The sequence below is a fragment of the Diplotaxodon limnothrissa genome, linkage group LG7, assembly GCF_057381915.1.
Source record: "Diplotaxodon limnothrissa isolate DT_005_m linkage group LG7, D_limnothrissa_male_GT1.1, whole genome shotgun sequence".
Taxonomy (NCBI): domain Eukaryota; kingdom Metazoa; phylum Chordata; class Actinopteri; order Cichliformes; family Cichlidae; genus Diplotaxodon; species Diplotaxodon limnothrissa.
In genome coordinates, this window is record NC_140602.1 from 49,750,335 (window position 1) to 49,776,651 (window position 26,317).

Sequence of the window (26,317 nt, forward strand, 5' to 3'; positions counted from 1 at the left end):
CTCCTGGCCATCCCATATTAATCAGATTTGCCGCAGCAGCCATATGTCCAAGCAGCGTGATAAACCCCGGCTGCTACCTGGCACCCAAAGGACTCACTGTCAACAGAGTGTGTGTTCATCTGCGCAGGTGTGTATATTTCACAAGTCTTTTACTCCAGAGACATTCCTTCAAAGATCTGTTGAGACATCAAAAATGCTTGGTATGAATATCTTAGGCCTTTTCTGTTTGTGTGTGTGTTTCTTTTTCTTTGAGATGCTCTGACTTAAAAAGAAAATATATAACACAGGTTATGAGCAATAACCCTGAAGGAGGGGGAAGTCACTTTTGGGCCAAATGATCATTTGCCACAGTGTTTGGGAAATACATGGGGCTATGTACGTCACGGCGACAGAAGAACTGGCACAATGGAAGTGCATTAACAAAGGCCGAGTCCTGTTTCCATCTGTCACCTTATGCTTATAAGCACTGTATACATTTCATATTTGCACATGACTCAGCTCACAAGGTGTCACATTTTAGACACCACTTGTATCACACTGCTTAGTAGTGTTGCAGAGAATCTACTCGAGCATTAGCTCTGGTGACACGAGCAGCGGCGATGGTGATAGAAAGAGTGACTGAATATAATTTGCTAACCCAAGCTTTCTATTAAATTCAAGACAAAAAAAAATGCATTCCACAATCCATAATTCATAACCGAACCTCGCAAGAGGCAACATCAACACTTGTCAAACATGATTAACTACGTCTGTATCTTACACAAATTTAATTCCTCTCTGTGTCTCTGCCTGTAAATCAGGCAACAATCACCAGTGAGCATGCTCGCAAGATTTGTGGCTGAGGTTTTTTGTGGGTTTGAATGTCACAGGAAAGGAAAAGTTTCTGGAATCCAAACTACTCCCCCCCCCCCCCCTTTTTTTGCTTAATGAATAAAACCTTGAAGCACACAGAACATCTCAGATCTTTGTTTGAACAATCAGGGCAGATGGGCTTTTCTGTCTTCTGTCTTGAAAAGACAAAACAACAAACAACCAATCTCCTTGTGCACATCATGTAGAGTGAAGTAATTACTCTGCGTGAGTATTAAAGAGTAATCACATCGGCCTTTAGATGAACATAGTGCAACTATTACATATACTGTACAGTATTAATAAGCATGTTTTACCACCATTTACACATATACAAGTGTAGTCAAGTAGATGCAATGAAAGGAAATTGAGTTTTATTGGGTGGTTTGTATAATGCATGGCTTACACACAGTGCTTGCACCAAAGATCTTCAACAACAAGAAGAACAAAGAGTCCAGAAACAGATGGTATTACCCCCTACCCTGCCCCCCCTCCCCCCCAGGGCCCTGATATCAACAACATGGAATCAGACTGGGATTACATGAAAAAACAGAAGCAAACGAGACAGCCTAAATCCACTGAAGAACCACAACAAGGTCTCCAAGATACACAGAGCCACCTAACTGCTGCCGAACCAAACACAGATCTCCATTTTTAATAAAGTTTTTAAAAAATGATTTCATTTCATTTTAGGTTAACTGATAAGTAAAAACTACCAATGACAAAAGACGCTTGCTTTAAAGCAAATACTTGCAACTTCAGCCCAATTCTGCAGCTGCAACTGCATTTATGTGAAAAATCAAAGTGCCTGACATCATACAAAGCTTTTAAATATTCAGACATGCAGTGTGTGACAATAAGCTGTTGCCATATCAGAAATATTGTGCAGAGATATAATGTAAACAGCATCGATTTAAAAGAAAGCCCATACATAACAGGTAAAAATATACACTTCTTCCCAACAAAAAGTCATGGAGGGAGACACATTTCCCCGCTCACATTGTAGTTACTCAACCACTCAAGGTAGACTCTTCTTCTCACCACCCACCCACCCATGCGTGCCCTTCCTGCCGCTCAAACCCCCACCCACCCACTCACCCACCCACCGTTTACACTGACATACATCTGAGCAGGACCCAGCACCTTTTGTCTTGGGCTCCCTCCTTTGTTAGTGGCTGGTGGACACAGCAGCAGCAGCAGCAGCCTGCATGCCGCATGTCTACAGTAACAGGGAAGTGACAGAAAACTGCATCTCATCAGCCATTTACCTTTTTTTTTTCTGACTATCAATCAAGCATAAAATATATATTAAAAAATATTAAATCTAATATACATATATAGAATTATATATAATTAATTGTTTAATTTAATTTAAATAGAATACTTTGAATTCTTGATTTTTTATTATTTGGATGAAAACAATAAACCTTTTGTTTGTCAGTCACTGGGAGATTTTTTTATATTCTATATTTTATATATATTGGGATGTGTAAAAATATACAGTTTAAATTATATCTATCTTTTAATATCGGGGTGTGTATAGTGAATCTGTGTATCTATGTGTCTATCTGTGTGTTTGGTTGACTTGGGAAGCAGCATCACCACCAAAGTGAACTGCAGATAACCTCATGACGTTGCAGACATGGTATGCAACCCTATATAAAATTGACGGTGGCCGCATGTATCTGGTGGTGGTCTGCGTCGCTTGATAAGGCTTTGCAGACTATCTGACTTCAGTCTAGATGAAGGATGAGCTTCTCAGGCACAGACGTTGTCCATCCTGCTGATGCTCCCTCGTCTCATCGTAAACTCTTGTGCACCCTCTGGTGCTTGCTAGTCTCCCAAACTTCTTTGTGTAGCCTGCTTTGCAGATTGTCTTCCTTGTCTGTGTGGTTGCTCATTATTCAGAGACAGACGGATCTCAGGTCATCTGCAGCTGCAGCAAAGGAGAAGCAGGAAAGATGGCGATCATCCACTAGACCGACCGAGCGCACGCATGAAATACGGAGGACAACTTTTGGGAGGATCGCTTGAGGAGAAGATTGTACCAGTGAGTTTTTTTTGTGTGTGCTCTTGCTCTATATTTCCAGTTTCGTCAAGATTTCGGCTGAGCTTTCAAGGTCTGCGAGAACGTCGGTATGGTAGATCATGGGATATAATTTGGAGAGCGCCTCGTGAATGACCTGGAAAGAGCTGATCTCCCCTCGTTTCTCCCCCTTTTTTTTGTAGTCGAGGTCCATGCTACCACTGAGAAGGAAGTCGGGGCGAGATTTTCTCCTCTCTCTCTCTTTTTTAATCGGGTGGTCGCTCTTGCTGGCACCCGTGCAGCCAAAGTCAAGTGGGTCTTCTCGCTTCCCAGTTAATATCCTAACCAGCCTAGCGCTTCCTCGCTATGTCGCCTTTCGGTTTGTTGTCAAAGTGACACAAGGAAATGGACGCGGCGGTGTAAAGAGGCTCGCCTGCGTGTTTCGGCAGCACCGGAGCGCCAGTGTTTTGTTATTCTGACATGTCTGGTCAGGGGAATTATTGGCCCCGGCTGTGCACCCCCCCCTCTCTTCGGCCGTGCGTGTTGTTGCGCGTTAGCTTCATGGAGAAGCCATTGCACGGATTGCTCTCCTTTACCAACCAGCCTCCATTAGCGACACAGTGGAGCTGGCATAGCCGCTGGTCCAGTCTCACACACACACACACACACCATGAAAAGCCATGTCCACTGTGTGGAGGCTATATGCGCTCTCCACCTCCCCTTGCTTCTCTCAATTTTTAAAAAGGAAACCTTAACGTGGTGGCGATTTTTGAGTCCACAGTGCTGGAGCTACTACACGTCTTGCTGGTCGTGAAATCAATTTAAAAGCGCAGTGTGGCTTCTTCTTCTGCTCTTTCTTTTTAGATGTTTTTTTTTTTAATTCAAACGGGTTTTTTTGGTCCTCCTTTTGCTTTTCTTCTTGGGTGCTTCTTGCTACACTCTTAACCCGCATGTGCCCTTGCACTGTTTTGGATGTCTATTTGCTGTCACTGGTCTCAAGTCAGGTATGTCACACTAGTGAGGGCTTCACCATAAAATGGAGGAAGGCAGATGAGTATCCAAGGAGAGCCCTGGAGTCAGATAGGCAGGATCTCCCCCCACCTCCCCCCCACCTCACGCCAGAACAAAGGTTGTGTTTAGAAAAAGAAAGAAAGAGAGAGAAAGGGGGGGGGGTTAAAAAAAGAAAAGCTCGGCCACATCCTCTTCTTCCTCCTCTTCTGCTTCGTTTTCAGCTCGGAAGTTTTAGTCTAAGAGGAAGCAGAAGAACTCTAAAAAGTGAGGTTAGATCCTCCAGTGTGTGTGTTTGTGTGTGTGGGGGGCCTTTCGAGGTTAACTTCTTCATTTTTAACCCCTGGCTTGCTTGTTTAAGTCATCTTGATTTGAAAAACTTGCTTTTCAACTATTTCTTTATTTTTGCTAGAGATGTACTGCTGAGGCTTCTGGAAAGTGTGCGCTTGTGATTGGCTGGGGGGGAGCACATGGATGAGACAGGAATCCTAAGGCTCAATAATGCAGTGTTTTGACCATGCAAGTAGTTAATGTTCAACAAAAAGTGGAGTCAACACACACACACACACACACACACACACATGCTCTCTCGCTCTCTTCTCTCTCTTCTGGTTGAGTGTGTGAGGGTGAAGTAATGACTGTCGCAAACAGTTTCTTAAAGGAAGTTCTCAAGATGATTCTTTTTTTTCTTCTTCTTTTTTTACTCCGTGCTCTGGTCAGACGAGGGTTCAGATACTGTCATGAATGTGCTTTAAATTTTGCTCCCTTATGGCTTCCCCATAATTTGCAAAGGAAGCAGGAGCCTCCACTGTGCACGTTACTGTAAGGCTCTACAGACTTATTTGGGACTTATTTGAGATTCTGGGTCCTTTTGGAAAACTTATTTTAGACTTGCGATTGAGGTTGTTGGTCATTTATTAACAGCCTCTCGGTTGCAATGCGCTCCGCGTTCGCTCTGCAAGCCTTGGGTGACTTTTCACACATTATATCCAAAAGGTGTCTGTTGACCAGCCTGGCAGGAGAGTGTGGGGGTGGGGGGCTTGAAAGCTGTAGTGTGTTTGTCTGTGTGTGGGTAGATGTTCTGTGTGTGTGTGTGTGTGTGTGTGTGTGTGACAGAGAAGGAGAGAGAGGGAGTGTGTGAGGTTGTGCTACGCTCTGCAGTTCCCCTGGCCACTGTGTGAAATCTTGCTGACAAGGAGACTGTGAGCTTGACACACTGTGCTGCGACAATGCCGGGGCTGAGAGGAGCAATCAAAATGGTGGCGAGGCTCCTTCTCCCCGGCGTGGCAGGGCAAACAGGTTCTCGAGGAGGAGCCAATAGAGGACAGAGACGGGCAGGAATCTGCTGCGGCGACACATTTGCATCGCTGCAATGCAATGGATGCAGTCAGGTGGATGGTGGATGTTCTGCAGAAACAAGCCCCCGTGATCGCAGTGTTTTGTTCCCGCTCAGAGTGTGCTTCTCTTTGCACTTGCAGTTCCTGTAATAACTTTCACAAGTCTCCAGCACATTCGTGGCCTATTCGTACTACGCTGGCGGGTGACCTATAGTCATATACCAAAGCCCCCTGGACTGCGTGAGGGCCCCTGAAGTTCCCTGTAGGAATTTCTTTGTTATAATTCGGCAAATGACACTCATGTGTGGCAGTAACATATATATGTGCCACACATATGAATTAAAAACTGAACAACGCAGGGTCCTTAAAGTGGCTCCTGTATTTTTACATAGCCTGGAAGGCAACTATCTGTAACGCCCATAAGAAAATCAATCTTTCCTTGGGAAATATGTATTTTGTAAGTGGAAACTAGTGTGCTGGTAAACAAAATAGGCTTGGAATTTAGACTGTAAATAAGAGGAAACATCTTGTGCCCCTTTCCTGCTTGTATTTCTGAGACTAAACTAAGAATTTCACAGAGCCAGAATGCTCTACTCAAATTTGATCTTGGACTTTTCTGCTGCTCTGTTTAGTGTTTCACTCTTCTGCTCGCTTCGTGTCTACAAAAGCATTTCTCTGCTGGTGTAATCATCACCAGTGACGTACAGAAAACCTTGGGGCAGGGCTGTGTGGGAGCACATGTGTTGGGTCTTTGAGCTGCATGTTTCTGAATGATCTTCTAAGATTTAACTGAAGTCATGTGATGACACGAGCAGATGTGCACCATCATGTTGGACTGAAAGGCTATCGCTGAATGTCCCAATGCGCATTCCCTTCTTCCTGTTGTCTCACTCTTCCTGTTTTATTCTGAAAGTCCCGACCAAACGCCGTGACACTGTGACCTCCACTGCTCGATTACTGTTTGTTCTAAAGAGACTACACCTCCAGGACCTGTAGTAATTCCAGCGAATGTTGCCTTAATTTGCATTAAGTTTGAAGTGGAGAATGGCAGTTGGGCAGTGCTGTTGTTTGTTTAGTAATAAATGGTCTGAAAAGCAGATCAAGATCATCTCTGATCGGGTCCCCCTCTCACTTGTGATGTGGTGCAGCAGACAGTAGTGTTTTGGGTTTTATTTTATTTTTTTGATGGACCACTTTCTGTCTGACTGAATATTTGCATGTAGCGCACGCTCGTATTAAACTGTTTGAATTTTAGCGCGGCATAGAAAGAAAATTTTAATACTCAGTGTTACCATAGCTCAGCTTTAAGGTGGCGGGGGGAGGAATTACATAACTGGATTTGTTTGCAAGGTATTTCAGGATTATGTTAGAAAAGCTTGACAGAGAGGACGGAGGATCAAACAAGAGAGACTTCTGTGATGGTTTGAACGCTCGGAGGAAGTGGTCATGAAGCTCATCACCCCCCTCTACACACACAAACACACATACATGCATACAGCTGCTCTCTCTCTCTGTCCTTCCCTCCCCTCCCTCCATCTCTCACTCACTCACTCACACTGGGTGATGCACGTCTCCATTCTTCTCTACCTGGGGCACTGAAGAAGGCTAAGGAGACGCACAAAAGCAAATTGAAATGCTCCAGTGAGTGCTTTCTTGACGTGATGCATGGCTCACAAGATGCAAGTGTAGCAGCAGGGCCAGGCTGCAAGTGTAGATCCAAAACACCACAGTCATCACAGCACAGCTGCAAGGGGGGAAAAAACCCCTCACTATTTTCTCCTGACCTTCCTGCCTTCATAAGTAGCCACCAAACACATGCATGCTCTTACAATATGCCCAAACCTGCTCTGCCCATCTGAATAATTTAATGCTGTTTAACTGTAGCGGGTATATTTGAAGAACTAAAAGGCAATATCATGTCAGGGTTTAAGTGGAACAAGGAAGTAGCTTCTTAGAGGTGTCATTCCAGTTTCTGTTGTCAGTTGCGACGTTATACTGCTGCAAAACTGGTTCCTCCTCTCTGCTTTCCATCAGAACATCAACAATTCAACTGTGTCCCGAGGAAGAGAAAAAAATGCTTGTGTAGCTCAGTGAAGCTTGCAGTTGTGCCCTACCTTTATCTAGATCTGCTGATCTTTTCAGGGTGCATATTTTAGGCGTGTGAGGGACTCGTTTTGTTGAAATTCAAGGTCTAAAGTGGCCGTGCTGAAGAGACAGCTCGTCTGGTGGGATAAATTAAGCAGTCTACACGGCGTCCTCAGGTTTCCAGCCTAAATTCAGGATTTGTGCTGTTCTCTGCTAAGACACAGTGAACCAGCTCTGTCAGTCTCGAGCTGCCTGTGGTGGGGAGGAAAAAAAAAAAAGGAGAGAAAAATTCTTTGGAGACGCCCGTTCCTTGGGCAGTGTGGTGCCACCAGACAAGGCCTTCATTGAGCAGAAACAGGAGTGGTCTTGTAGATGGGATCCACAGTGGCTCAGCCTCCGAAGCAACAGAACTGTCCAAGGACGATTAAATATTTAAGAGCTTGGAAAGGAGGTCTCAGTGGTAAGTTAATATTGATGGGTCTCATCTTTCCCTTCTCAAACTTGTTGAGTTGACTCAAGAGGTTGGTTTAGCAGGTCTGGAGAGGAACCTACCTTCTTTTCTTCTTAAAAAACTTTGAACCTTCACAGAGTTTGTTTGCAGTGTTTCCTGCAGCTGGCTTTTGAATTTTTCTGACACCCCCCCCCCCCCCCTTTTTTTTTCAGCTTCTTCCTGTGTCCTCTCATGGTCACTGTGAAACACTCCATCCTGGCTAGCTTGTAACCTCACCCAGTCCTTGTAACTGTAGTAACTGCCATGTCAGGCTTACAAGGAAGTCAGCATTGCAAGCTTTTCTGGCATTTGTCCACTGAGCACTACTTACAAGAAACCCTTCAGTGCATCTTGCAGTCCTTTCATGTAATCCTTTCCCCCCCTTTCCTTACTTTTTTTGTGAATTGGGCGAATAGAATACAACCAAAAGGCATTTTGATGTGTAAAATGGAAAAACAGGAGTAAAATTCCTGTTGCCTCCAGCCTCAGCCTCCAGCTGAGGGTAATTTTCCTGACAGTAAGTAGGCATTTCAGTTATACTAAACATTTCCCTCGATTGTAAAGTTTGGTACCTCAAGAGCAAAACTTCGGGGTCATTTATGGACAATTTTTGTGAGATGATGCCGATTTATCTGAGACAGCAGTGGATTGATTTACGTCAGGAAATGGTTTCCTAGGAGAGATGGGCTTCAAGGCTGCACGGAATGCAAGGTTTCCTGGACCTAATTGTCCTTGTGGAAAAACACTTCCTGGTTTCTCTCCAAGATCTGTCCTTCACTTGCCCCACTCTTGTTTGTTTAGCCCATGAACCCTTATGTTTCACTTTGGAGAGATCTGACTCAAGCATGTCTTCAGGCTCATGTGTCTGACTTATGTGTTGTGTGCAGAACAACTTCTTTTTTTTTTTGCTCTAGCCTACTTGTGTACACCACATCTTTTGTCAGGATTTTTTTTTTCTCTTTTAAGCTCAAGGGAAGAAACCTCTCGAGAAAACCAAAAATATCTACTTATTCCCATATAAAATTGTAAAAATAATCACGCCTGAGGCTATTAATTAAATTGTGCACTTAATCATTTTTGGATGGAATATTTAATCGTGTTGCTGAGGGTTGCCCCAAGTTTTCCTCTCTTATGCTTTTCAGTGTAGAAAAGAAGCTCTAACCTCTTTCATGGAAATCTTGATTAGACCACGTTAGGTCGCCCATATAAGTATGATGTCGCTCGCAGAAGGTTCAGGACGCGACATCGCCTCTAAAGTGTACTCGACCGGGCGGTCGAAGGAGCCACGTTTTAGATGCACGACAATCAGATCTGGGCTCTTGTCTTCACCCTCGGAAGAACAGCAAAAGGCAGGTTCGCAGGAGGCCATCTTTGCAGTTCACAAAACCACGCTTTTCACTTCTGCTTTTCTCGCTGACTGCAATGACAGCGTGCAGAGGAACCGACAGGAGGGGAAGCAGCTTGCTCAGGTCTGCGCTCTTAAAGTTAAACACTTCCATCTGTGTAACAAGATAGCAGAGCAAGCAGAGGCAGCTCCACTCAGCTGAGCAGGACAGTCAAAGACCTTGAGGAGCACAAAATGGTGGATGGCCATACCACTGATTCTCCAGCATGATTGGCTGCGTGTCTCCTTGGCCACTGTGGGGCTGGCTGTGTGAAATGGAGTCCTCTGTGCTGAGCGTTGGCCCAGCCTCAGCTCTGATGCAGAAGATAATTCTGTCAGCCTCGAGAGAGAGAGACGAGAGAGCAGCCAAGTGAGGTGACTATACTAAAAGAAGGCAGAGGACTCGAGCCATGTTTGTGTCTGCTTGCTTCTGTTTCTTATCTTCTAATCTGCTGTCCTACTTGATCTCCCGGGTTCTGATTTCTATTAATAGCTATTTAAAAATATATATTTTGGTGCTTTTTAGCTTTAAACAGACCTGTAACAGGTTAGGAAGGAATCAGTTGGGATTTATGTTTTGGCTTCGTTTGTAGGAATGAAGAAAGTGTCTGTGTAAGAGTGTTCGGTATCTCGGTATCTAACCTTCACACCCAGCAGGCTCAAGCTGAGGGATTTACCAGACCCTTTTTTTGCTGCTTTCAGCCTTGAAGGTCACATAAATATCTCTCAGGCTCGTGATTAAAACGCAAATTCACGAGATTTAAAAGAGTGTCAGCGCTGCATATTAAGTGGACTTGTATTTTTTTTTTCTTATTGGTTAGTTTTCACCATGACAACCTGAAGACGGCAGCCTCACAGCAGATAACCATTAATGCTTGTCCCTTCCTAATCTGCTCGGTCATTATCATCTGTGCAAAAAAAAGGACCAAATGTTACTACTGAGTGCTCTGCAGTCGTCCTCCTGTTCAGAAGGAACAATCTGAGCCCTTTGCTAAGCACAAAGGCTACCCTTGGTGCAAGGTTACTTGTGCCATGATGGCCAGCTGCTTCTTCTTCTTCTTCTTCTTCTTCTTCTTTTGCTTTTTTTTTTTTTTTTTTTTTGTTCAAATGCAGCTTTAGAGAGACATGGATTTGGCAAGTTGGATGTCTTTTGATTGACAAAGGGAATGTCTTGCTTTGCAAAGTAAGTCTATATAGAGGTCAGCAAGTACACTGATGTTAAATGGAAAAGGCCAAGTGACTGGTGATGGGTGATGTCAGGTAACGTGTCAGAGAGACAGGCTGATCCAGGCGCTGTCTGACCTTGTATTATACATGACTGACATAAACTAGAAAGTAAAAACAGGAAGAAGAAAAAGTATGCTTGATATTTTCTTTTATTCTTCTTATTGAGGTCTGCATTTGAAACTGTTTTCGTGGTTCAGTTTATGTTTACTTGTTCTTGGTCAAGCTTTTTGCTATAAATGTGCATGTGTTTGTTTGATTTTTTTTCCTTCTAGTTTTTTTGAAAGAGAAAGTTATTCTGGGCTCATCATAGCATTCCAACTAGGTGCCGTGCTAAAAGAATTCCAACTTTCCTCTTTTTGATGTGAGGATTTGCTTGAAGGCTTCAGTCACTCAAATACTTTGAGGTCCAGAGATCAAAATCTCTGGACTGGGGGGGCGTTGCTGACATTTATTACAAAGGTGGCGTGTCTTCCTTTTGTTTAATGTCTTGACCGTGTGGCGAGTTGGGACCAGATGTTGTATTCTTGAGCTTCCTCTTTCAGCACGATTTCAATATAAATGTGCAGGCCAGTATTAATAATTGTATAAAAAAAACTTGTTCCTCCAGTTTTATTGTTCAGAGTTGGTGCATTATAACTGATACGGTGCCGCTTGCAAAAAAGTTAACTAACTTGCGGTTTAGAAGTAAAACTCACAGAGGGAAAATGTGAAGAAGCCACTGAATAACATCACAATTCGGGCTTTTGCAGTTTTTTAACGTTGTTTGTTCTTCTTTAGTTACACAGATATCATGCTGTATTGTGATACTATTGTAACTGCGTGCAGTGTATTGCAATAGCAATCAGTTTGAAGAGCAGTAACGATTTTCTAAACCTTTATCAACTGACACTAGAAAAACATATCTTTGTGTTTCATTTGGTTTCCCTTTAGTCATCTTAACGGTATGGCGGTTAGCCTACATGATCTTCTCAGTTACCCAGAATCCTTAAGGGTTGCCTGATCCTGCTGCGATGAGTTGTTTCTCTTTTACGCCCTTTGAATGTGACACTCGTGAAGGTCAGGCTGCGGCAGATCAGCAAAGCTTGCTGGATTGCAGCGTCTGAAAGGCTCTGCACCTGCATTTAGCAGTCTCTCTGACACAAACCAGGATTACTGAGCTGGATGTTCACAAAAATCTTCACTGCTTTTCATTCATTCTGCTCAATTGCAGTTAAAGTTTAGACACAAATGACTGCTGTTTGTCTATGCAAAAATGGGCTACTTCTGCTTTGTCTGCTGTTTTTGAGACTTGTGCTGATGTACGGTCCAGTGTTGCTTGTGTTCATTCTGATTAGAAAAAGCTGATTTTTCCAACGTCAAAATAGTGCAGTTAATAAGCATAAAGAGCCTGCATGCTAAAAAAGTAACGTTTCAGATGGGGGGAAAAAAGGTAAAAAATTAGATGAAGGTTTTCTCTGAAACACAGCATAGATGGATGTCATGGAAGGAATTATAGAACCATGAGGACCACATGTAGATCAGGTCATCTTCCTATGATGGACACTTATAAAGAGGAAGCTCAAAAGGAAAAACTACCAAGAGGCCAGCAGCAAGCTAAAAATATCTGAAGGACTATATAGCAGAGTCTGTCCACAACATGCAGTTAGCAAGAGATTCATGTGTTCTGCACACTTCTGAACTCTCTGCGGGGCAGCGGCATGAAGATTTCTCTTCTCCAAAAGGCACATTTTAATGTTGCAAGCATGTGGTTAATTCCCATGACAGGAAATGGAACTTGTGGTCCGATGAAATCAAGGTTGAATGTTTTGATCTTACTTGCCAAATATGGAGGAGTGGTACGTTTCAGAGTGCAGGTCAAAACCTGGGGTCTTTGGAAAAAACTGACTTTAGGAAGGCAGGAGAATCTCAGGAGAATATATATATATATATATATATATATATATTTATTTTTTTTTTTTGAATGCCATATACCTCCTGAAACAGATCTCTTCTCAGATTTTACGCCCAGCATTTTTATCAGCCACAATGGTGATTATGGTGTTGTTTTCAGGCTTTGGTGTTTAGGGCTCCGTTGCAAAATGTAGCCCAAAAGAGCCAGAACTAGTAGAAAGGCCACTCCTGGGTACTTTGGCATGTGTTTATAGGTCTGTGTGCCTGACGACAGATTTTGTCAGCATGATGGCACCATGTACAGGTGGGTAGCTGAGGTCAGTATTATAGCCGTGTTTAAAGATGGGTGTGGTCTGAAAACACATTGACTTTGTGACTTCTCCTTTAGTTATTAGTCAGATAGCTGATCATATCTCATGACAATGTGGTGGATTTCTGGTGTTCTGGAAGATGTTTGTGACTTTTAGACTCTGCAGAGTTGGCTGATTCATTTGAAACATGATATAAATGCCATGACTATTATGGTATTTTTTTTCTTTTTTTGGTTTTTCCTAAACTGAGTAATAATGCTGGTCAAACCGCGCTGTTATTAAAAAAAAAACACTGTCTTCTTAGAACCAAAACTAAAACTGAACAGAAATGTGACAGAGAATATTTAAGTTCAAATATATGCTAATGCTCGACAGGCAGAGCATTGCGTGGTGGCATTGCTGATGTATTTTCAGCCCTTTTTCTGTTGCCTTTCATACCCTTCCCCATCCCTTTCATTCAATTCCAGCAGATGTCTGATGAATGTTATGACAAAATGTTCATACTGAACATTATTGATTCCTCACATCTTCTCTGAAAAGGCCTGGTTCATTGATCGGCCAGGTGGGATCGATGTTTCATCTCGGCACATTCAGACTTCCTCAAATGAGTTGGATCATGTGATCACGTCATTTAAGGAAGCTCTGTGCTCTGATCACAGGCACAGAAGAATGAGGTCAGTGTCCAACTAACTGCTCTTATCGCACAAGCTGTTGTAACGAGACAGATATGCTCATCAGTAATATAGTGGCAAGATAAATATCTGTCAGATTCAGGTTGCTTAAACCTATCAATGTCATTGTTTTAATTATCAACACTGCCAAAGTAGCAGGAGCACCAATTTGAGTATAATATATGGGGTTGCTACTTTCTGTTTTGGTATTTCTATTCAAGAACTCCAGACTGTGAAATCAGTCGGGATATCTGAGCAAGTCCCAAATATATCCTGCAGCTCCCCAAATATACAGCCAGAGCATAAACGAGCTATCTTCTGCAACAAGAAGAACAAGGAGTTCTGCAACAGACGGTAGTGCACACTTACCTCATTCCACCCCACCCCCACCTCACTCCAGAGTCCAGACCTCAACAACATTGAGTAAGCCTGGGATTACATGAAGAGGCTGAAGCAGTCTAAATTCACAGGAAGACTGCTGAAGTTGCTCAGGGCATTCTACAAACCAGAAAGAAAGTATGCTTAAGCACTGGTACTGTTTCAAAAGCAAACAGTGGTCATCCACCATAATGATTTGGTGCTAATATTATTTGGAAGCACTTTTGTGTTATTTATTAGTGCCTTTTTTGTGCCCAAAGCTGTAAACTAGTAACAAATATGTTACAAAAGAGATTACTTCATTACTTCATCTATTACATCTCTTCCAACTTTGGATTGGTGCAGCTGTGCAAGTGCGGAGCGTTTGGTGTCTTTCAGAACCAGCTTTCACTTCATCAGTTTCTAAAACCAGTTGCATGCTTGTTGGTACCTGTCAAACATTTGAACACACCCACTTATTGGGTCTATCCAGTCATTTAAACTGGTGCTGAATGTAGGAAAAAAAACCCTTCCATAGTTAATGATGAATTATTCCACCTTTGGACTCAACACTTTTTTGTGGTGCCACACTGGTGACAGATTTTGGGCACCAGTTTTTTCTTTTTGTTTTTTTGGTGGAAATCATCACATTGTTTGAACACTGACTACATTGGTGGGAAAGAGTTAGCTCTGAGGTTGCACTTTCACACAGTTACTTTTAGCTAAATACAATGACAGTGTCCCGTGCTAAAATAAGGACTGTTTCATGTTAAAAGTCATGCCAGGTTTGAACTGATTACTGAAGTGAGAAATAGAAATTGCATTAAATACCAAAACAGTAGGTGAGACATTTGACTAAAAACAAATGCAATCACTCTGCATGATAAGTTGCCAAGAGTCCTCCAATGTGCACCATCAATGATGGCAACAGATTTAATAGAAACAATCATGTGGTTGTTGAAACACATTAGATTAAGTGTTGAACCAACAAGCACATCGCAACTTTAGGTGCAAGCAATCAGTAATCAATCCCACATTAGCGATGCACAGCCCCTACATGCAGGATCTCTACATTAGAGTTTTACTATGCAAAAGGAAACTACTATACAGTGTTTTTTCTGTCTTTCAGTATGTTAAATCTTCTGTGATTGGACTGAGAAGGTCAGTCAGGTTGGACAAGCCTTTCTGTTTTGAGCCAGTGTTGTTATCTGCTACACTGCCAACAGATAAAACTTCAACTGTGCAGCAACAAAACTCTAAGCTGCATGCAAATTTTTTTCGTTCTTCAAGCCCGACTTATATTTCTAGGTTGTATTTGAGGGCACCCTTCCAAAATGAACCAAGGCAACTTTCAACGCTCATGCAAAGTAATTCTTGATCCTTTTCAGGGGATTAATGCGCTGTGGCATATTCACACCCCATGGTTTTATTGTTTGTTGAGACCTTCAGGTGAAGCTACACCACGAAAAGTCTGAGACAAGTTGCTGCTGGAACTCTGCACATTGTATTTTAGGATGTTATGCTGTGTAATCTTTGTGATTGTTGTGTGTGTGTGTGCAGTGCAGTAAATTTAGACGCATATGGGTGCATGTAAGCTGACAGTACAAATGTTAATTATGCTTCCTGGCTGCCCTTTGGTTGCTGTCTCAGGGCCTGTAGCATCCTGTGTTTGCTGACCCTAACAAATTAAATTAACTGATAAATGTGTGGCTTTATCACACTGTTAACACTGTTAACCTTTCTTTAAAATAACATTTTACCTGCTATTATGATACGCTGTCAACATATCAGTGACATATCACCTTTTTGAGTCATTACGATGAACGTTTAGCAAATCAGTTTTCGCTACTGCAATGCATTAATTTAAAAAATTTGGAAAAAATAAACGAAACCCCCCAAAATGCAGGATTTTTAAAACCGATAACGATATTTGATTATTAAGAAAATCCAGTATACGGGCCGCTGGTTGTCGTTTGTGGTGTTAATATCAACACTTATAGCATGGTTGAAGGGTGTTTCTCTCGTCTTTTATGTACTTTCAAAATTTTCATTTATCGCCCATTATAAAAGCCAAAATTGAAATATCGTCTAAAAGCTAATATCGTACGATATATCAGCTCCATATTTATTGGGCCTCACAATAAAGTGTTTTATCTTAAAGAGTAACTTTTTTCTAAATGCACCCGTTATACAACAAATCAATTTATTTTGAGCCATGTGAAAATTCTGAAATCCAATGATTGCTCTCTTTTAGCTCTTGTGTTGGTTCTTGCTACAATAGGTCGCTCAAGGACCATTTTTTCGCTCTGACGCCATGAGCGCACACATGGTAAAAGCAGCAATGGTTGTTAATAGTTGAGTAGGGAGCTGTGTTAAGGTGGAAAAGGTAGTCATCACAGAACAGGCCTTTTTTAACGGATACGTTTTAATGGGATTTGCTAAAGCCCTAACAAAAATATAAAAATAGTATGTTAAGATTTCCCACAGATGTGGAAGGAGTGAGTCAGTTGTCCTGACCATCTAGTCAGTGTCTGTGGTGGCTCTATATGCAACTGAGCAGTCTCAGTGCTAGTGGGAGCTTTGTGTTTTTCCAAAAACTGGGTTGTCGTTTGCGCTTTGTTATTTTGCCTTTACGTTCAAACGCATGCAAGTTTAAGTGGAACTGTCATAATTTAAAAAGCTTAAATGCTGTCTGTAAAGTGCTTCCCATTAAACAATTAACTCAATTTTTTTAATAAAAGGGGAACTAGTCAATGTTGTCTATAGTTTAGTAGCTTCTAATCACCTCTGCCTAGTATGATGTTGGTCTATTAAGTGCTGCCATAATCTAATCAAACCCACATGGACTCTATAAGGCATTTAAGGTGCCCTGTTGTATCTGACAGTGAGAAATTATGGTAAATGGTAAATGGCCTGTATTTATATAGCGCTTTACTAGTCCCTAAGGACCCCAAAGCGCTTTACATATCCAGTCACCCACCCATTCACACACACATTCGCACACTGGTGATGGCAAGCTACATTGTAACCACAGCCACCCTGGGGCGCACTGACAGAGGCGAGGCTGCCGGACACTGGCGCCACCGGGCCCTCTGACCAAATTAGCAGATCCTTTAAATCCTTTAAGTTGTAAGGAGCAGCTGAAGCAAATCAGACTTGCTGTAACAAGTCTTCCAACACCATGGTACTGATTCATGATTTATCCCATTGTCCATCTGTATGTACCATGTCCGATTGGTAAGCAACAAGGCTGTTTGTTTAAAGGTGCTCCTGACAAGTCTGTAGAGATTTAAAAAAAAAAAAAAAAAAAAAAGTTCTCGGATGTTCGGTTCATTAAAGCTGTCCATTTCAGTTTTGCTCTTTTCAACATACATATGCCAGGTAACATGAGCTCTTAATATATTAATATACCCCCTACTTTTGTGTGCACATTGCTGAAAGATAACAACCATTATTTGTTTCACTTTTAGGCGATCTCTAGTCTACAAGGTTGTTAGAAAAAAGTGAGAAGGACCTTTTCCAGTTTCTTAAAAGCAAATTGTGACATTTTTTAGATTGGTTGCATTGTTTTCAGGCAATATAATCTCAAATATGATCGAGCAAGTCAGCAAATCGTCACGGTATATACACTGGCATTTTTGCTTGAATTATTTAATTAAGCATCAAATATTTGCTTTCAGGCAGTTTCAGTCTAATTTAAATAGGAGCTTCAGATGTTTTTTTTTATTTTTTTTATTTAACTGTTCTCCACCACATTAGGCACCAAATCAAGTTTGTCCATTTAAATATGGTTCATCATCATCAAACTGCCAAGCTTCATTAAGTCACTACTGCTTTACATCAGCCGAGCTGGTTTTCCTGTTTGTGTCAAAACAGCTGGTAAATAATTTAACAATAAAAGACCAACGGGATCTAATACTCCGTCTAATGATTACAGTGCGTGAACAGGTGTAATATGACCACAAAAAATGAATCTGAGGCCTTACATTGTTGGTTTTCTGGTTTCAAAGTCTCACAGTATCAGGTAAAGAAAAGGTTTAACAGTTTGGTGCCAAAATAAATATTTCCTGCTGCTGCTTGACTTGACCCACACTTGCATCAGTTGATTTCACGAAGATAATTTGAGCCTCCACTTATAAAGACTGACTTGCAATGTTAAGGAACTGTTAGGCAGGAAAGAGGTCTTCTAAAAAAAAAAAATTTAATGTGTATGTACTGAGATGAAAATGGAGACAAAATCCTTTTTCTTTTTCCAAGCAAAATCATGAACCATACATTCATTCACAATGCCCTCATTCCTGTATAAACTTGAGTCATCCCAGAGGTGTTCCATGGGTTGAGATCAGGACTCAGGCCAGTCAAGTTCTTCTACACCAAACTCATCCATGATTTTATGGATGCTGCGTTTGGTGCGCTGATGCTTCCCAAACTGTTCCTACAATGTTGGAGGCATGACATTGTCTAAAATGTCTTGGTGTGCTGAAGCATGAAGAGTTTCTTTCATTGGAACTAAAGGGACGAGCCCAACTTCTGAAAAACAACCCCACACCGTTAACCCCCCTGCTCCCCTCCACCAAACTCTACACTTGGCAAAGTGCAGTCAGACAAGTCGCGTTCTCATGGCAACTGCCAAACCCAGACTCTTCCATTTGGTTGCCAGATGGAGAAGAGTGATTCGTCACTCCAGAGAGCACATCTCCACTGCTCTAGAGTCCAGTGGCGGATGCAGTGCTTTACACCACTGCATCCAACGCTTTGCATTGCACTTGGTGACGTAAGGCTTGGATGCAGCTGCTCAGCCATGGAAATTCATTCCATGAAGCTTTCTACACATGGAGATGATCTCAAGGCCACATGAAGTTTGGAGGTCTGTGGCAACCGACTCTGCAGGAAGTCAGCAACCTCTGCACACTCAACATCCCCTGATCCCTCTCTGTGCTTTTACACGGCCTATCACTTCATGTCTGACTTGCTGTCATTTCCCAGTCGCTTTCACTTTCACGACTGGGCTTGTTACACAGGTGGCATCCTTTCATGGTACCAAGGTGGAATTCACTCCTGAGAGTGACCCATTCTTTCACTAATGTTTGCAGAAGCAGTCTGTATACATACATGCTTGATTTTTATATTTTATCTGTGTCGATTTAGACATGTAAGTAGAAGTGCCCCATTCAGAAACAAATGTTGTAGTTCAATGTTTACTAAACTTAAAATATGTTCCATTAAAGATGAGCGGGAAAGCATGCAAAGGAGCAGGGGGGAAAAATGCTTAAGGCATAATTCGATAATAAATGATGAACTGACCCATACTCATCCACTACTTAGAATTCTGTTAAATATCAAATCCTGTTATTTGTAGCCCATTATTGTTATTTAAACGGTGCCTGTCAGCAACATCTTTTAGAGCTGATAGGATTAACAGTTAAATTCATCAGACAAGCTTGAAAGCCTGAGGACACAATGGTGGTATCGTTTAAAAAGTATTGCCTGAATTAAAACCAAGATGAAAAGTTACAGCTGCAGTTAAAATTTTCTTACATATTATATGCCAGTCATAATTCTCCCAAGTGTCTGATCCATTTGTTCATTTGGCCTCACAGTGCTGCAGTTGTGTTTGACTAAATTTGACTACATTTTTAAACTTTCTTCATGTGGAAAAAACCCCAAACACAACTACCAAAGGCTTTAGGGAATAACTAGACAGTCATTGACTTGTCAAGATGGCTCAAGAATCGTCATTTGAATTAATAATTGAGGATCTGAAAAAAAAGCCCGGTGAGTAGTTTCTCTTAACAGAGGAAGTCGGGACTTAGAAAAATGCAAAAAGCAAAATCTGTATTGAATGTGTCAGCTGAACCTTCCCACATGAGATCGGGGCACCATTCCTCTGTATAGAGCTGCTTGCAAAAACAGGGTCTACACGGAAGAGTCATCAGGAAACCTCACAAAAATCGACATGGGAAGCATGCAAAACACCTGCAAAAGCACGTTATTTTGGAAAACGGTGGACGCATGAAGATTAAATTGCGTATAGCTTGCCAATTGTTTAGCTTGGGAGAAGAAATATTCTGCTTTAGCATTGTCTGTAACCCATTGCAACAGACAACACTGCACAGATATGAGGACGATTGGATTGCACTTAAATATAGAACAGTCTGGATGCGTCAGTCGTGCAGTCATTCAAAAAAAATAAAAATAAATGTGAAACTGAAAAGAGACCGGTTCCCACATCGAGACGAGTTTCCAAAGCATACCTTTAAAATCTAGCATGACCTACTTAAAGAAACTCAGGCTGAAGCTTTGGAGTGGCCTTCATAGTCCCCTGAATTGAAGAACATTCAAAGTCTCTGGGTAGACATCTTAAACATGCTGTGTGTGCAAGAAGGCATAAACATATCACAGAACCTGACATGATATGCAGGGAAAAGTGGGTTAAAATTCATAGAGAGATTTTGATGGTCATGCTCTCCTTGGATTTCACAGTTCAAACAATCAGTAAACAGATAAACTAATAAAAAGGTTTATTTCAGCTGTATGTCGGTGTGCATGATGTGCTTGCAGCTTCACTTTGTTTCAATTCAACTCAGGTTCTAGTTACAGTGATTTATATAGTACTGTGCAGAACCCTCGAGCCTCCCCTCATTTCTTTATCTTCTGCCAGTGACTTATTGAAATGTGCACATATAAATGAAAATGAAATATTTCAGAAAAAAAACCCAAGTTGTGTAATTCTAACAAACTTAAAAGTCAAAATCTGGTATGACCAACTCTTTAAAGAAAAAAGCAAGCATATATCAAGATTGACGGCAAACTTGTGAGATAAACGTTGGAATTTAAGTTCTCATTGTCAGATTCATTCTTTTTGGCTGAATATCATATTGTTTAATACTCTTGATTAAATCTTTCTATTGCAGCAGCACTCTGCCGCAACCTGCCATATTTCATGAATAATGTTCAAAAGACAGGTGTGTATAGACTACTGAGAGGAAAATGTTGAAGAAGAGATTACTGATTTTTTTCTTTCTTTTTTTTTTTTTTGTAAAGGCAGTCTTTTTGTCATCCTTGTGAAAACCTATCATTGGATATAAATATGAGTTATTTTCACAGAGTCAGTGTGCCAGCATGCAGACGCTGCTGGTTATGAACCTGCTTGTTTTGTAGTGGTGTGCAGCAGATGTCTTGTCTCTTGTGGCTCTGTGGCTTTATGATAAAACAATCATAGCAAAGAGCTGCAAAATTTGACTCCTTGTGGAAAAAAACCCCCATAAAATAAAGCAAAGATTTCACTTGGGTGAACTAATCTTCTATTAGTGAGAGTCACTGCAGTCTGCTGTACGCCCGATATGTCCAAGTTGATGCAAGGTTTTTGATGTTTTAGGTGTAAACTTAACAGTCTTGGCAAGTTGCTGTTAAGCAGCAACAGCTCAGCATGGTTTTCTGCTGAATGCATATAATCTTGCAACTGCAGGTACATTTTGTACACTGTCTCTTCCATTATTTTCGATATACTACTGCTTGCTAAAGTGGTAGCTAACTGTGAATATTTAAAGCTCCGCTGGTGATGTTGTTGTACCGGTGTTGGGTGCTGCAGCACGCTGAATGAGTAAGAAAAAGGTCTACTTCTCAGAGGTGACTTCTGGCAGGGTAGAAAGACTGCTCATGAAGCAGGGATGGAAAGGCGCAGATTTTATTGAATTTTATTTCCTTTTCCTCTAACGTCCCATTTATCTGGACTAGATTTGTGGCTAGGTGTACCTTGTGAACCCTTAGGCTGGGTGTGGTTCCTGGCAAGGAGGCAAATGTGCTAACCATTACACGATGGAAACATTACATATGACGCTTGGTGCATTTTTAGAAAAAGTTACTAAAGGCTGTTAAAACTGGCTGGGTGTTGTGACAGAGTCACTAAGGTAGCAATAATGAGACGAACTGAAGTATCACTGCTGTGAAGAAGATTTATGTCAGGTTCTTAAGCTAGTTCCAAACATTCAAAGCAACTATTGTAATCCTGAAAACTAAGACATGGCTGTGAATGGTCTGCTCCTGCTGCTGCTGTGTTTGGCCATTACTTAACTACTATTAACGTGCTTGAGTTTGACAAATTCACTGTTTTTCACTCATTTGCTGAGTGTGCTCTGGTGAATATTACCTTTGCTAACATTTTGCTCTTCTTCTTGATTTTTCTGGTGGTTTGTAAGCAGCATCACGGTCCATTACCTCCACAACTGGAGTGCGAATGGGAAAATCAAACTTTACATTTACTGTGTCTCATAATAAATACCAGGAAAAAACTATATTTTAATGGTAAATTAGATTTAGATGACATAATACGCCTCGATAATCTCTGTAATCTTTGCCCCATGTAGCAAACAAACATCTGTATAGAGAAGCTCGACAGTTGAATCCATGTTTATTTTATTGTTTATATTTCAGCGTCTTGCTTTGTTTTCCCTCAAACCTGTGACGGGCAGTAACTTGTTTATTTTATGAGTTACTCATAGCTGTGTTAGATGTTGCGTGCTATTTGTGTTTGAGAAACTCTTAAAGCACACACTCTGATCCGGTGTCTTGAGTTCTCCGGGTCCGCTGACATCAGAGGATGGGAGTAGACATCTTGATCTCCAGATCTCTCTTTCTCTTGTTTGTGCAAGAGGCCAAATTCTCACTGGTATCATGACGCAACGTTTTCTCCTCTGCGAGACACAATGAGATCTTTCTCCGGCTTTTCCTTTTTCTTCTGGGTAAACCCTGGTGAAGCACTGCGGGCTAAAGAGATCAGGATTTGGAGTATTGTGTGGTTTCCTACACATTTCTGTCTCTCTGCTTTTAAAATTTTCTAAAATTAAACATATTGATATATTTCTCTGTTGTGGTCATCTAAACTCTGCAGAAAACACGAATAAATACATTTCCATGATTCTGGCTACCTGCTGTTATTGCCACTATCATTTTTTTTCCCCTTTAAAAAATCAGGCTGTCGTTTTCATTCACTGGGTCATTAATTATTGAGGATGTGCAGGTTGACGAGATGCACATCCTGCCTTGCTTGCCAGATGACTTCTCTGTCGCCAGGATGCATGCCATATAATAATTTAACACATCTGTGGACTTCTCTCTCCCAGACAGCATGAGATGGTTGCGCTAACCAACAGTTAAGGACAAACCTCTGTACTCCTAATCAGCTTAATGCTGGCTTATTCAAAGGCCCTCTTTCAGACAGAGCAGCTGCTGTCAGCCAGTTTGAGTAGAGGGTGTGACTGCTGGCAGAGCTTGCCAATGCAGTGAGACCGGTTGGTGATTAACAAATGTCAGTAGACTTTGGAATCTGGGGAGCCCAGTCTGATGGCTTTGTCCTCTTTTGCTTGCACTGAAGGTCTTCCAGGTGGCTCCGTCATGCACTTTCACCGCCTCCCACCCTTCCCTTCCCTTCTCGTCCTTTCCCTCTCAGATCTGCTCTTCCCTTTTTGCTTCTGTGTGCCCCTGTCTCCTCAGGGCTCAGGGTTGCAGAGCGCTCTGAGATAAAGAAGTTCAGACATGCCTCACATTTTTAGACCCCCTTGTGGAACGTTGCTGGCGGCTTCCGCAAAATGCTTTTGCCGTATTTTGCTCCGCAGAGTGGCGGTGGATGCCGCTTGCTCTGACCTCCGCTTTCTTCCTTTTAGAGAGGGACATCCAGCATTTCTCCGAGAATCTCTTGATGTGAGAGATAATGTCGCCGAGAAATGAAAAGACTGCACAAAGTCAGGCTGGCAAGAGCGTGAGATGTTTTCTGCTGAGCCGTGTGGGCAGAGAGCTCGGGTATAGTACTGTACATCTGGCAGATAGATTTCTGTCAGCAGCTCTCCAGCGACAGGCTGCCTGCCTTTGAGGAAGAGGATCAGATCTGTGGGTCCATGTTGTGTGCTGGCTGAACACCTAAGCGCACATAGTCAGCTCCTAAAATGGCTGCCCTTGAAGCTCGGCTCAGAGGAGGATCTGAGCAGCTCAGTCGCTGTCTGTTAGAGCCCCAGCTGACTAGATGAAAGCAGTTACACAATCTCACCCATTAACTTGGTGTGGTGCAGGGACTGACTGCCTGAAAAGACACAGTGAACTCTGAGGCAAATTCTGGTTGTGTACAAGGGTTGTTTTTATTTCTCTCCCACTCTCCTCCCTGGCCATCTCTCTCCCCTCCTTCTCCAACGGGATTCTCTTGATATCCATGTCAAGGAACCCTTCATTAGGAGACAACTTTGTTCAAAACAGCAGTGAACTGCCAAGAGAGCAGGGTGGGGCCACGTGGTGAAGTTGTAACCTGACCCTGAACAACAATGGCTCCCCTGGTTGCTCAGGGACATGCTGGCAGTTTGGCTGGCTCTCGTGGAGCACTCCACTGGCTGGTCAGTTGGGTGTGGGAAGCACGGTAGGATTCCCAACTGTCTCTGGCTGGATCTCATTTGAATTGCAGTGGGAGTGAGAGTGGGGGGACTGAAAACGATAGTGTTACTGAAACTACATTTCACAGATAGCTATCCAACTTAAACCTGACATAATAAATATAAGTAGAATAAGTATAATTCTTTTTTTTCTTCTAGTAGTTCAGTTACACTGGAAGTATTTTTTTTTTCTTCACTTAAAATACTTTATACTAGTTTTCTTTTCTTTTTTTGTCTTTTTTCAATTGTTGTTGTTTCAGAATTGAACTCATGAATGGGTGGTGGGGGGGGGGGGGGGTGTGTGTGTGAAAAAACCAATAGCAACAAATGGTTTTTTGGACCTTTCCTAAAATAAGTGTAATTCTCCACTTAACACAGGTTAATATAGGGTGATTGTGTATTGCTTTTTATTTCCCTCTCAGTTCCATACACACACTGTATGCAAGATGGATGTAGCGGGCAGGCCTGAGTGTAAAACTGCTTCCTTGTTGGCTAACGTCCTAAACCATAGAGATGGTAACCAGTGCTGTGATTGCAGGTAGTTTGTATGGAAGATGCAGACTTGTCTGCAAACACTTGCTTATAAGTTTCACAGAAAATTCACCTTCAAGGTAAAAGCTGTACCTTACTGCTAAAACATTTCCAAAGGCGCAACTTTTACTTTAATAGCGTACAGCTTCCATTTCTGATTTGCATTGTACTCTTCACGTTTCCACTTGGCGCGACCTTTGCAACTGGCTGGCAAGAAAATCTGCATCTTCCACACAGGCAACTGGTGCAACCTGCTACCAAAGCAATTGTGTAGAGGTTTGTGGTGTGGTTTCGTATACCTCTTTGTGAACCAACTTAATATTACCACTGCCAGCAACCACTGACCACTAATTGTGCCCATTGGTCCCTTGTATCCAGGTTACCAGAGGGTCACTGACCAGTCTGTTGGCCTTCGTGAGTGCTACTTTTTCTCGCAACTGGTACTTGTCAGGTAGTTGCATGCAATAATGCCTGTGCAATGAAGGCTTTGATAAATCTTAATATAATATGAACTTTTTGTAAGAAAAACAAAATCTGTATGACTTGAAATGAGAGACTGAGTCTATAAAGTCTGTAAGAGCAGGTTTACAGTCAGACATAGAACTGGATGTCTTTTTGTAACCATGTGTATCGCCCCCTAGTGGCTGTTAATAAAGCAGGTTTAAGGCGCTTCTGCTTTGCCGTAACATTTAAGACCTGAAAGACAGGTCAGTTTTTTGACTTTCTATGGTTTCACATCGTGGAGCGTTTAGTGATCATTTGTAGGCTACTAATGTTGCTTCGGATGTCTTATCTCTGGCTGCTGATATCTACTTTCAGATGAAGTGTCCATGAATGGTTTTTCCATCTGGTGAAGGCACGATTCGACTGTGCTTTATTTTTTAAATTCACGTTGTTCTAAATACTTGGTTAACAGTATTTGTCTTGGTTTTTTTCCAAAGTACATCGCTAGTTGACATGACCTGATTTCGGTGTTTAGTCATCTGTTCCAGACACATGCCCACAAATTTCAACTGTGGTGTTCTTGGTCTAATTTAGTCATGTTGTAGACATTTAATGCACTGCAGCATTCAAATGAACAGGCCTAAGCAGATTAATATTTTACTAGTCTATTTGTTTTTATATATATTTTTTTTGCTTTAAAAAATTTTAGATTCAAGGCTTTAGGTTTATGGGATACTATTTATTTTGTGCCAGTCATATATTTTTATTTCTTTCAATGACAAAAAGTACAGCAGTAAGATAGGATTTAGTCATATTCCAGACATCCAAGAACAGTGCAGTGTAGACTATTTTCTTTTATTTATTTATTTTATTAAAACAACAAGGGATCGACAAGGGTCACACTGGAAGTGTGAATCATTAATCTTCTTTGAATATATTCAAAACACTTTGGCCGTCGCCTAATAGAAAACAAATGAATAGTCATTGCAAAGAAGTGGGTCTTGGAAAAGAGGCTTGATTTTCAGCTTGAAAATGTTTTTCCGTTGGTAAGACCAAAAGGGTTACATTTAACTCAGTGCATACCAAAGTAGTCTTCCTGGGATGTCAGACACGGGCATACAGTCCATTGTAACCCTGACGTCCATTTGTGAATCGAGCCAGGGAGTAGTGTGGGGAACGTCACTTGTCATTCGTCATTATTAAACTGCAAAGTTGTACAATAAAGACAGGAAAAAAATTTATAAATTGTGCAAAAGAGCACTTTTGTTATAGTCTGGGGCTTCTCATCTCTT

General features: G+C 41.7%; 1 protein-coding gene across 2 annotated transcripts in view; it reads left to right on the plus strand.

The window, feature by feature from the left end:
* The first annotated feature begins 2,744 nt into the window (after positions 1-2,744).
* znf462 (zinc finger protein 462) overlaps positions 2,745-26,317 on the plus strand; it is a 54,821-nt gene continuing 31,248 nt past the window's right edge. The window contains exon 1 of one of the 2 annotated variants that reach the window (XM_085359829.1): positions 2,745-2,899. The gene's annotated coding sequence lies outside the window, so the exon portion shown is untranslated. Of the gene's footprint in view, positions 2,900-8,895; positions 9,555-26,317 lie in introns of those variants that run through there. The other variant, XM_085359830.1, reaches the window with a different exon arrangement.